At 34.5% G+C, this 14,023-nt stretch overlaps 1 protein-coding gene and 1 pseudogene across 2 annotated transcripts in view; both read right to left on the minus strand.

Moving 5' to 3' along the window:
• The window catches only part of FARSB (phenylalanyl-tRNA synthetase subunit beta), a 102,010-nt gene that overhangs the window by 15,577 nt on the left and 72,410 nt on the right, over positions 1 to 14,023 (minus strand). The gene's annotated exons all lie outside the window — the stretch shown is intronic.
• Positions 1,699 to 8,771, minus strand: LOC143676855 (AP-4 complex subunit sigma-1 pseudogene; annotated as a pseudogene).

Genomic DNA, 14,023 nt, shown 5'->3' on the forward strand with positions numbered 1-14,023 from the left:
ATACATATAATGGAAAAATCTTTCTCAGAGAGTGATTTATAATAATCTTTCAATTTCCTAAACAGTAACAGACAATAAGCTATTAACTACAGAGCACTGACAGTTACTATACCAAAACACAACTTTGTTTCAATTAAGCAAAGCGGGAACAACACAGAGACAGTGAAAAAGGTGTTGGGATTCAATGGAATAACTTCATTATTCTGAGTAGATTAATAACAAAAGCAAAGTCAGGAGGAGAAAAAAAAAAAGCCCTCAGATACATCACAATCAACAATGCCCTTAAATGGGAAACCTGGTTATTAAGTTGAAAAGTGCTTTGAAAGGATGATGGATACCAACATTTGTTCCAGCCCCACTGTAAATCAGCTCGTAAGAACCAGAGTCCTCTACTTTGACCCATAATATATTTCTGAAACTGTTATAAAAATCCAAAACATAAAGAGAGCAGCAGCTAGATATGTTGTAAGTTCCTTAATTATGCAAAAAGTTTCACTTTCAGAACCTCTCTGAATCTTATACATATATACCGAATTATTTAAAACATGAAAATCAGAGATTATGTATTAATTTAATTTTCAAAACCATGGTCTTACTTTAACTTCTAATTATCTCACTTTACTTATAGATACAATAAATTTATTCTACTGTTGGGAAGAAGGACTTTTAATGTAATCAAGAGGGGCAGAGTTGATTAAAGAGACTAATAGAAGCCTTCACTTCCTGAAAAAGGAATCTGCAGCAAGTTTTATCTTTACTAAAGCTCTGTAGATCTGTGAACTCTCTGCATGTAGACCACAGTTGTGATTCCTATTCATACCTAGTTTCAAATATCTCCTCATTTCCTCCTGGACTTATCCAACTTGACTGAATAAGGGCCTTTTAAAATCATTTAATCTTTTAATATATCAAAGACTACACAATTCTAGATGTCTATTTACTCACAGATCTCAAAATATATTTACCATAAAACAAGGTGAATTTAGGAAGGTAAAGAATACCATTAAAAAAAAGCCACAGCAATAATTAGAAAGCAATGAGTACTTAAAAATCTTCAAACTATGGGAAAAGATAAAATTAGATCTGTTTTTCACACTGTAAAACAACAGGATAAACTACAATTAGGTAAGAGATTCAAATGTAAAATACTGAAACCTTTAAGCACTAGAAGAAACATGGGGAAATTCTCTCTAATCAGAGTAAAACTTTCCTAACTATGACTCAAAATCCAGAAGCAAAAAGGAAAAAAGACAAAAAAAACTGAGTTCTTAACACTTTTTAAAAATCTGCATTGGCAAATAACATCATAAAGTCAAAAGACAGTTGACAAACTGACAAAAAATAGTTAAACATATATTGTGCTTTGCTTTATTGTCCTTCACAGATACTGCATTTTTTATAAATTGAAGGCTTGTGACAACCCTGTTGTCAGCAAGTGTATTGGTGCCATTTCTCGAACACCTTGTGTTCACTCTGTATTTCTGCGTCAGATTTTAATTAAGGTATGTACATAGTTTTTTAGAAATAATACTATTGCACAGTTAAAAGACTATAGTATAAACATAACTTTTATATGCACTGGAAAACCAAAAAATTGGTATGACATGCTTTATTGTGGTGGTCTGAAACTGAACCTACAATACTTCTGAGGCATGTTTGTATATCACAAAGGATTAAAATCCCTAATATTAAAAAAATAGAAAAGATAAAGGCCAACAAACTTAAAGGAAAAAAATGAGCAAGTGATATGAACAGACAGTTCACAGAAAAGGAATTAAGTTCCTGCAAACAAGAGAATGTGTTTACACTTGCTCATAGTAAAGGCAATCCAACTGAAACCATAGTGAGACACTATTTTTTTACCTGTAAGACTGACCAAAATTGAAAAGCCTGACAACCTAGTCTGTTAATAAGGGTCTAGAAAACCTGGTCCTTCATCCGTTGCTGCTGGGTTTCTACAATATTAGAACCAGAAGCCCTATGGAGGAGGATCTAACAAAAATAGGCATTTACCCTTTGCCCTGTAATCCCATACTTCTCGGAATATATCCCAATGATACAATGGCAAAAATACCAAGTAATAAATGCACAAGGCTATTCACTGTAGCACTATTTCCAATAGCAAAAGACTGGAAACAACTCAAACATTCATCGATAAGGAATTAGCTGAGTATACTATGTGTTCCATACAATAGAGGACTCTGCAAACTGAAAAAGCAGGAAGATTTCCACATGCTGCAATGGAGTGATCTCCAGTGTAGATGAAGTAAAAAGTAGCAAAGTACAGAACAGTGCATAAAGCATGATACTTTTTTTAGTTGGCAAGTGGGACGAGAATACAAATACACACACACACATATTTAAAGATCAAATTATAGAAGGATAAACTGAAAACTTAAGAAAAATCATAACATATAAAGGGAGAGAACAGTATGGAGGCTAGAACTCTCTATGAATCTTGTTTTGTAGGAAAAATCCTAAGTACAAGACAGAGATAAATTTTAAAGTATTTTTATTTTTGGTAATAACATTGCAATTGCTATTTTTAAATTATGATACATAGAACAAATAAGCAATAATGTTAATTTATTAAGAACCAAAATTTTCAATGTGGGAAAAAAAAAGAGGTACAAATATAAAATTAAACATGTTTAGTAAAAGTCCTCTAATCCTGAATATTAACTGGAAACATCCATACGAATTAATGGTATTTCTGGTTCTTTTTAGAAAAAGGCCTTCTCAGCTCTGGATACTCTAAAGTGTCCTAGAAACAATGACTCACTCAAGAACAGGGAGTGACCTTAGCAGCCATATTGACATCTCAATCTGATTTCACTAAAAGGACCAAGGGCAACCTGGAAGTATGGCCGATTCCAGGCCTAAGGCAGAAACTATACATAAGATGAGCCCAGAAACAGATTTCCTATATTACTACCCCATTCCAGGAATTCTCAATATATAATCATTTTCTCCCCTTCATTTTCACAAGAATCTCACTACCAACGAAGACTTCTCAAGAGTGAAAAAAAATTCTCTTTCCCTTCCTTTCCCGAACAATTCAGACCTGAGGCCATTATGTGCCCATTATGTGAGTGTGGAGAGGGGACTCTGCACGGCCCAGAAATCACCTTACACATGGGCACAGGCTGGTGCAGGGTGTCAGAGTCTAAGTGGGTGGGAAGGACCTCCTCGAGTGAGCTGGGTGAGAAGAGTGCTTATGTAGAAACAGTTCAAAGAGTGGCAGAGTCTGCAAGTGGGGAGTAGGTCATACCTGCAGGAGAGTTTGGTTACAATCAGGGACATGGGTGAAATAATGGGAGGCAACTGCCCACTGCTGGAGAAGAGAGGTACGAATATGAAATGGGGAAAACTGAATGAACGCCCAAGTATTGGCCTGAAATTGGTAGTATTGTTGTATACTTATGGTTTTTAAAATATATCTATCTCTATATATCTTTTTAGATAGATAGATGGATGATAGATAACTAGATAGGTAGAGAAATGAATACAGATGCAAATGTGTGCGTGCGTGCACATTTATTACACCATACTCCCTAGTTCAGTCCTCTTAGAAGGCCTTGGAAAAGCACCTCCTGCACCAATGGCAATAAACATGTCTGACACCAGCTATTGGCTTATAGATACCATTTCCACTAAAAGAAACCAGGTTGCAAAAATGACTGACTCCAAAGCTTGGACAAAAAAACAAGATAAGCCTGGAACATTTTGTGCTTAAAAAAAAGTGCTAAAAAATAACAGAAACACGTAAATAGAGCACAGAAGCATGTAGGGGCTCCCACTGTCCAAACTGGGGACAATTTAAACATCAAAATCAGTAATGATTCTAACAAACTAAAATGCTTGGAATAAAATAAGGAATCATGAGTCTACATGGATATAAATAAAAGGAAGACTGGGAAGGAACAGGATATTTACATACTTTCAAAGTTCCTCCCTTTATTCTTTATGAAAGGGTATAGAATAACTGCAGAAAAGAAGCCTCACTGACACAATCTTAATCAAGTGATCAAAGTGAACATCATTCCTTATGGGATAAATGGAAATTGTGTGCTACTTGATAGGATGCATGGAGAGGACAGCATCACTTCTGTAATATTTCTCCAAAGATGCCTAACTCAGATTTAATAGTGAAGAAACATCAGACAAACCGCAACTGAGGGACATGCTACAAAATAACTGTCCTGTAATCTTCAAAAGTATCAAACTCATAAAGTGAAAGTCCCCAGAAGACAAGTAGTTCTTTGCTAGAAAGGAAAATTGATTAGAATTGCATAGGGTCTAAGGATTAAGGTCTAAGGAAGTAATGCATTAATGTTAATTTCCCGAATTTAATGACTATATTGTGGCTATGCAGAAGTATGTCTTTCTCTGCAGGAAATACACACTGAAGTACTTGGGATAATGGACATCAGGTTGGCAGTTTAGTCTCAAATAGTTCAGGAAAAAGTTCTTTGTACTGCACCTTGCATTTTTATTTTATAACCTTGTGAATAAAATAAAATAAAATAAAAAAATTTAAAAATAAATAAATAAAATAAAAATACAGCATTCACGAACTTTCTGATTGTCTTAAGAGTAGGTTTCCAACTTTTTTTTGAGGGAGGGGGATAGAGAGAATAGGAATATAAGGAATGATTTTACTGCGCTAATTTTAAAATAACTTAAAAGTTAGCTTGAAACTTGATTCAGCAATTTAAGAGTTTGGTAGCAACTGTCAAAGAGTTCAGGCAGGTAAAAATTAAAATATACCCTATAAATTAGGGTTAGTTTAATAATCTTTGAAGAAGAGATAACGCCTAATACCAGTGGTTTAAACAAGAAGGAAGTTTATTTTTCTCTCATGTCAAAGTCAGAGCAAGCGTGTCGGGGAAATGGGGCCTTATTCTGAGTGGCCCCGTATTCTCAGCAGACTACGTGACATTGGCCAGCCCCAGAGATTTATTCAATATGTTTATCTATTTTTCCATCCACCTACACAGCCATTCTGTTAATCCTTCCATCTATTTAAGAGCTGGACAGGCCCCTTAGAGAGTTGACATTTAATGTACCAGAACATGTCATCCTCAGGAACGCCGGGTAGAGGTTCTCAACCAATAAGCTGCAGCACATCAAGTGATTATTCAATTATGAATCAAAATTGAAATAGGTACCAAAACCAAGTGCTGCCACATTTTGACCAATGTGTAAAACTGCTACTAAGTAAGCAATTTAGTTAAGAAAGTGAAGCTAAGTCATATATGTAAGATAAAAACTGAGTAGCCAAAATTACCCTAAAATCCTTTTAACTTTCAGGACCCAGGCCTTTGAAAGATCAGAAGCTACAAATGAACTTCTTTTGCATTTCTTTGCACTTGGGCTTTGCTCTACCATATAGTAAAAGACAAGGTCGAGCTTGGGGGCAGGAAAAAAAAAGTACAAAGTGGTAGAAAAAAATAAATATTACTTTCTCTTTCTTCTCCACCCAGTATATATAGTTGAATTTGAATAACTCCAGAGTATGCATTCTGTTACAGTATGCATTCTCAACAGGGTGAAAACTGGTTCTTGGAGGGAGAGCTTAGAAATTGCAATGATTTGTGGCCCTCCAAAGCTCAGCCCTATTTGACAAATCTTATTCCTTAATATTTAATTTCTTCTATGGGTTTTTCTTGGGTATCACATACACAACACTGACACAAAAATATACAAAAGGTAGAGAGGATCAGGGCTACAAAACTATGGCAAATAGATGGCTATGAATGGAGAACTTCCTTTCCATTAACTGCTCAATGTCAAAATCACGTAGTAAGAGAGAGCCTGCCTGTGCCTGTGGGCCACCACTGGCTGCCGTGTGGATTGTATGTTTGCTCCTCAGAACTTCTGTGTATGGAAGGCTTGGAGAATTTAATAAACATAGTTCATATTTTATTCATTAATTCAAAGAAGTCATTCAACCCATTATTAATTAAGTTTTAAAAAGAAAAAAATGTTGACAATATGTAACAGTTAAAACTTATTTATCATAGCAAGCAAAAGTTAAGTTCCTTAAAAATAATTAAGAAGTTATTTCCACAATTGTTTTATTTTAGCTGAAAAAATAAGTTTGTTTTTTTACTTGTACATCAATGTTTATAACAGTATTGTTCACAATAGTCAAAAGGTAGAAACAATTCAACTGTCCATCAATGGCTAAATGGACACCAACAAGATGTGGTATATCCAACACCTATAGAAAGACGTTCACGTTCTTATACATACTACAACATGGAGGAACTGTGAAAACATGCAAATGAAATAAGCCAGAACAAAAAGGACAAATATCGTATGATTCCACTTATATAAAATATCTAGAATAAGAAAATTCATAGAGCAAGAAGTATATTAGAGATAATTACCAGGTACTGGAGGTAAGGGGAATGGGGAATTATTGTTTAAAGGGTACAGTTTCTGCTTGGGGTGATAAAGTTTTAGTAAATGGAAGGTGGTAATAGTAGTACAACACTTCATAAAAGCAATGCCACTGAACTGCACACTTAAAAATGGCTAAAGGTGGGCCATGGTGGCTAAGCAGGCAGAGTTCTTGCCTGCCATGTCAGAGACCTGGGTTCAATTCCCCAGTACCTGGCCATGAAAAAAAGAAAAAAAATGGCTAAAATGGCAAATACTGTAATATATATGTCACAACAATAATTTTTTTAATAGGTGAAAGCATAGACCAAAGCCCTTTTTCTCCCAAATTTTAAAGTGTGAATAAAATGCCAAATAAGAAAATAAAACTTACATCTCAGTTTAGATAAAAATTATTCTTGTACACTGTATTTTAAAACACAGTTTTCTATTTATAATGTCTTTGAAAGGATACTTTATTTCACAATGTGTGGTCTTCCAGATTATTTTGTATTACAGATGTTGAGAGGTATTTCCTATCATATCATTTTCTACAAATCAGTATTGTCAGGCCAGGACTTCCATTATTTAGCTTTCTGTCATCTTATCAAAAATTAGTAGAGGGTTAAGAATTCTTGCCTAGTTACTTTCTACAATGCAGCCATTGAACACCATCTCATCCAAAATGATGTGTACTTTATCCAAATTAAGCATTATATCTAACTCACTCACCTGGTTGATGTACTCATCTAAAACATCCACAAAGTTATGGATGAATTCATAGACAGCCATCTCGTTCTCAGTGTCATTAACTCCACCCACAACGAAAAGAGCTACACACCAACGATATAGCAGCTTAAAATCCTTATATTCAATGAAACAGCATTATACATTGGATCAAGAAAGACAGCTCATTATGACTTTTGTTTCCAGAAGTGGTGTTCATACTACTTACAAAGTCAGGTCTGTCCTTGTTTATGCACCATGAGGAAAAATTTTTCATTTTTCCCTTCTGGCCAGTATTTTTCCAAATACAGATAAAAATTTATAGCAAAGGTGGTGGAACCTGTGTGGCTCCATGGGCAGCAATCCTGGCAGGAGCTTTTTCCTGGGGTTTCCCCTCACCCTTTCCCGCAGAGGACTGTGCCCCAATCTTCAACAGCTGCATGGTACAGGCTTCCCTGGGGCAGTCACTTTGGTTTTTATTATGAAAAAAAAATTTTTGAATGTCTTTTTAATTGTGATTACACTTTTTATGTATTTGTATAATTTGCTAACTGGCACATATAATTTCATACATTATAATTTATTCAGCAAACAATTAAAAAGCTAAGTTAAATGTTAATAGTTTCTATATTTTTAAATTTAACTTTTAACTTAAAATTTTTACTTAGTCTTTCTTAACCCTACAATACATAAAAATAGTATGCTTTACACTTACTCTTTTTTATGTATAAAAGCACAGATACACCTAAGAGATACACGTTTGTAGCATTAGTATTTCACGGTAGTAAAATTGTGAAAACGGTTCCAATGGGGAAAGAGAATTTTAAACGGTTGAGGAATACTGTCCTATAGCAATTTCTAGCAGAAGGAAAATTGAACTGGTCAGAGACTTAGAACCGAGCACTCCAGTTTGCTATAAATAATAAAATGTCTAAGTATCACACCAAACAAAAGAGCTTGTAAGTGGAGAGTGGAGAGTGGAGAACTTTGCCTTATGCAGGTAAGAGAATGAGACAAGAACAGTGAACACACTCAAAACCAATACAGGGCCACTTGAATAGTGTGATGACTGCCAAAAGCTTTTATAAACATTTTGGCCCCATAGTAGCAGTTTTGACTGTGTAGCAACTACTGCTGATTTGCTTAATATTGTTTTGAGTCTTCTGATCCCTTATTCTATTAAAATAAACTAATAAAACTAATAAAATAAACTAATAAAAAAGACAGTTTAGTTTATCAAATAAACTAATAAAAAAGACAGTACTTAAAAGCTTGCCTTAAACACAAAAAAGGTAGAGAATCAAGAGCAATAAGGTCAGGAAGCTCCTTAAAAACTTCCAAAAGCTTTTTTTTTAACCATACCTTGGGAGAACAAGGTCTTTTCTGATGGTAACTAAATATAGACATACCATACACACATCCCTTTATTCTAGAACAGAAAGATCTGTGTAAATCAAAGCATAAGTTGAATACTTTACTTCAGCAAGTTCTTCAATGTACATTTTCTCATATATTTCCAAGCTCATATTATACTAAAGCCCAGTGTGAAGACCAGGGAAACATCCCAATTTCATCCATATTTTTTAGCATCTAAAATCTTTCACAAGTTTCCTTAAAGAGGAAAAAGGTCATGACCTACAGGTCAAGTCAATGATCATTTAGATGTTACTGTCACAGAAGGTACCTAAATAACCACTGTTTGTACATATGGCATTAGAATTGACTGTGCATATTACTTATCAGCTTATTCTTCATTTCACAAAGTGAGTTCTGAGCAGCATGAAAACTAGAGTTGTCAAAACTAAAAGTTCTAAAATTCCTATTTTCCTACATTAGGGATCTCGTCTCAAGTTAAACTGAAATTTTTTTTGTAAAATTATGAATAATCAAAATTGAAAAAGGTAACACATTAAGGGATGGTGGTGGTGGACATATTCTCAAGTTTATGCAGCTAACCACAAACAAAGCCCCACTACGTTACTCAAGAAATTATTTTGTCATTGATTTTCCCCATAACCACGTAACTGCTCTAAACACAAACATACCGAGAATTTTTCTTGAGTAGAAGTGGTTTTTGAAAAAGGGTAAATGCATTTTAACATACATAATTTAGTTTGCAATAAACCACAAAAATGAAGGAGAAGCCTGAAAAAAAGCATATACATATACTGTAATAATCTGATCATGTGTACTAAAGCACTTAAAGTCTTTCTGAAACTGTTAAAATGCTCTGCATTCTGTTAAAAGTTAGAGGTTCTTCTTTTTCTTCATTTTTACTCAACAGCTGATCTTATTCTACCTTTAACTTGACCATCTTTCTTACTTTATGCTCTTAATTGCAAAGGTGTTCAGTCAATGAAAAATACATAATTCAACTCTGTCTACAGCCATGGGCTTTAATGAGGGTTTCTGCAGAGACTCCTTGTGCCTGCACAGTGGAGAAGGTTACACTTCAATGTAACAGAACTTCTGGGGATCAATTTGATGATCAATTGAGTAAGTTTCCAGATTTCTCTTAAAATGGACAAGGGCAAAGCTTCTCAAAGGGAAGTAAGCTCTGTCCCATTCATCCCTAACACCAAACAAAGCCACAAAAGGACCCAGGTACTGTTCATTAAAAAAGATAGAAAGAAATTAGGTATAACTCACACATAACTGACATTAGCAGGATCTCTGGTGAGCAGACTTAGCTCAATTATCATTGCAAAGCCACCAGGGATTTTTAATTATTAAAAAGTAAACCATATGCCAGAGTAATAGAATATAACTCAGTAATCAAGAATGGCAGGAAATGGTAGTTCTTAATCTGTTTCCACTCTGCCTTTTGATACTCTGAAGACCTCTTCTTAGCAGAAAAAGTTATATGCAAAGTAACAATAAATCTGAGGAGATGATATAGTTAAATACACCCCAGTAACCAAATTCCTGTGTTTACAGATTAATTTAGGAGACTGAAAACCAATTTTGTTTTTTGGTTGTGACATATGTATCTATCCATAAAGATCTATACACAGATATATAGATGAAGAAGAAATAGCAGCATTTTTACTGACTTATTTTGACAAGCCATTCTTTTAGGCCTTGATTTTTTTTAGCAATAAAAAAATGATAATGGTATTTGTCATAAGATAATCACAACAGACTTAGAAATCCTTACAAGAAATGAAGAACTATTATTTATAATGATACTAATTCTCTTTGAGTTGATGGCTTTTACAGAAAGCATTCTCAGAACCAGGCACATATCCAAGACTCCAGGGAGATGAGGCCATGATGGGGCCATCAAAGTAAATATCCTCCCTTTTCCAAAGACAGCCTGATACGATATATGGAAGTATGCACTGATCCAGGACAACCATGTCCATAGAGAAGTTCTACTCAAGCTTCTCAAATTTATGTAGGAATTTTCCTTTTGTGTCTGTCACCAACTGAAGTGGCTAAAGAACTCTTTGTGATATACAGGTTCACTTCCCATACCTTTGTACTCGTGGCAACAGATAAGTTTGCAGTTGGCTAAGAGAAGCTAAAGGGTTTTGCTATATTCTAATGCATGTATTCAGGTTAGGGGAATGGAGGGGATGTCCAGAAAGGATTATATTCTATGCTGGACTCTGGGCCATATACCATCTCCAGCTATTACATACATATACCTTTTTTAGCATGCTACATTATTAATCTGAACAACTGAAGAACTGGCTTGTTGTTTGTGCTTTTTATTTTTTAAAAAGCATATTGGTGCTAGAAAAGGCAGCTAGAGGGAGTGAATCTGTATTGGAGTACAGGATGAACCTTCTGCAAACATCTCATAAAGCCACAAATGAAGGGGTATAAAAATAATGTTGTCATAGATCAGAAACTGAGTAACAATGACTTAACCATATAAATGTAGAGGCCATCAACAATGAATGGGCTTGAAACAGTATAAAATTGATAATGATTTATTAAATGTTTTCTCAATTGTAAAAAAAAAATTCATATATACCTGACATTTCATAGATGTAAAAACTTCAGAACAATACAATATTCTATTAGAGGCAAAGTAGATGTAAAAGGGAACTCAATATTGATTCTGTAAATGCGCATTCAAAATAAAAAACTACAGTAACAACCTGGCCTAAAACACCAAACATAAAAATATACAGCCTCTTCAGAAGTAGTTTATTAACGTAATTCCTAATTAAAAAAAAACAAAAAACACAACACACTCCCCTAGCTGACATTACATAGAAGGGAAAGTAAGGATAATCACCAGAAATTCACCAGAAAATCACAAAAAATTCTTTTTTGCTGCTAAAACAAAAAGGGTCCAATTTTCAACATCAAAGTTTTAACATAATAAAAAATCTGACTTTTTACAAGGAGAGCAACACATATGAGCTATATTATACAAGGTTCTAAGAAGCACATATGAAATTTTTCAACAGAAATTTTCCAAATACTTAATGTTGTAGAGTCTACTTTCCTGAAGTTTTAAAAATCACTCTTCTTGATTTAACCATGGCTACCAGGTAAGTTCAAGTCCTCATTCTCATGCTCTAGAATATATTATATTCCAACAATTCTCTCCACATCTATGCTCCATGTTATTCAACCTATATATACGGCTGCCAAATTAAGTCCTCTCAAGTACATCATTCACCTGCTTTAAAAAAAAAGGGGGGGAGGGTGGATGAAGCTGAAGAAGCTTCAATTGCCCCCTAATTAGTTGAAACTCCTTATTCCAGCATTTAGAACTCTGTAAAGATAGTCCCAAACTCCTTCTGTACTCTAAAGTGAAACAAACTAGACTTCCTGCTGCTGTATACACATAACCATGTTCCCATCATTTCTGACTTTGCTCATGTGGTTTGTTTTACATCCCCTGTCTCCACCTTCAAAGGCCCATTTCATTTCCCAGAAACTCCCTAATGTTTTGTTTTGCCTGATGCCCTTAAAAAGTTACAACATCTCCTTGCTTTGAAATTTCAAGACATGCATCTTATCTTAGCAGTCTGGTTTGAGTTATTCTGCCATGGTCTTCTTTCCCTACATACTGAGAGTAGGAGTAGGGCTTGTGTCCTATTTGTTGTCTTCTTGTAGCATGTCTCATGACTGGTCATTCAGAACGTTCTGAGAAATAAATATTTAAGGAACTTACTGATACAAGAAAGTCACAATATTAAGTTGTTGGTGTACAGGAAAACTGTCAGTACAAAAGTTATGTAAAGTTACCAAATCTACAACAAATTCTCCGATTTGCCACTCAGCTCTATGCAACCTTTCATGTACAAATGAAATTAGACCATAGCACAATCTATTTCAGAAAATCAAATTTTTTTCAATTAACTTATTTATGAAGTAAGATTTCTGAGAATACACTTTGCAAAGAAAGTAAAGGACAACCACTACCTCACACCACATACAAAAATCAACTCAAAATGGATCAAAGACCTAAATATAGTAGTTAGAACTATAAAAATCTTAGAAGAAATGTAGGGAAGCATTTCCAGGACCTTGTGGTAGGCAATGGTGTTTTAGACTTTACACCCAAAGCACAAACAACAAAAGAAAAAACAGATAAATGGGACCTCATCAAAATGTAAAGCTTTTATGCCTCAAAAGACTTCAGTATGAAAAATGACAAACTACACAATGGGAGAAAATATTAGGAAACCACACATCTGGTAAGCGTTTAGTATTCAGAACATATAAAGCAATCCTTCTATCAAACAACAAAAAGACAAATGACCCAATTAAAAATGGGCAAAAAACTTCCAAAGACCATATACAAATGGCCAAAAAGCACATGAAAAGATGTTCAATATCATTAGCCATTAGGGAAATGTAAATCAAAACTGCACTGTGATGCCATTTCACAACCTCTAGAATGGCTTCTATTATAAAAACAGAAAGACTCATTCACTGCTGGTGGAAATTGAAAATGGTGCAGTTGCTGTGGAAGAAAGTTTGGTGGTCCTTTGGAAAGCTAAGCATATGACCCAGCAATCCCACTACTAGGTATATACGCCAAAGAAATGAAAACAGGTATTTGCAAACCGATGTTCATAGCAACATTATTCACAATTGTGAAAAGACAAAAGTAACCCAAGTATCTACAAACCTATGAACGAATAAACAAAATGTATGATTTTACTGATGTGAACTAATTAGAATATGCAAATTCATAGTAATAAAACTTAGAATATAGGTTATCAAGAAATAGAAGAAGCGAGAAAATGGGGAAAGTTGCCAAACATGTACAGAACTTTTAACGAGGTTGAACGTAAATGTTTGGAAATGGATAGAGGTGACAGTAAAAACTTGTTATTGGTATTATAAGTAATAGTGCTGAACTGTAGGTGAATATGGTTGAAAGGGGCTGTTTAGAGTAATATATGTAACCAGAAGGACAGTGAGAGAATGTATAACACAGTGAATTTTGTGGTCGTCGACGCTTATGATTAATACTATAAATATAAATGTTATTTCATGAACTAGTACAAATGTATGATATTTGTACAAAGAGTTAATAGAGTGGTATATGGGGAAAAAAGTAACTATTGCAAACTATGGACTACAGGTTGTCATTAAACTGAACAGCAAGGTCTTAGAGCAGAAATCTAGAAGAACAAACCACTGAATGTGTAAAAATCATTAAGAAGTCAGGTGGTATGGTCTCATGAAAGAACACTAGGAGGCAGAAGTCCTGGGCTTGACATGTGTGACCCAGTCCACTTCACTAAACGTGCTGGACTCACTTCTTTGACCTGTAAAACCAGGAGATTGGACTGGATGAACTCCAAGATCCCTTTCATTCTAAGACTCCAGAATTTTTTAAGAATAACATGTTTTCACTGGATTATTTATGAGAGATGTGGTAGAAAATAATAATTCCGTGCATTGTTTAATCTCTCAGTCATAATTTTGAAAA

This window comes from Tamandua tetradactyla, chromosome 3, assembly GCF_023851605.1.
Source record: "Tamandua tetradactyla isolate mTamTet1 chromosome 3, mTamTet1.pri, whole genome shotgun sequence".
NCBI classification, from domain to species: Eukaryota; Metazoa; Chordata; class Mammalia; order Pilosa; family Myrmecophagidae; genus Tamandua; species Tamandua tetradactyla.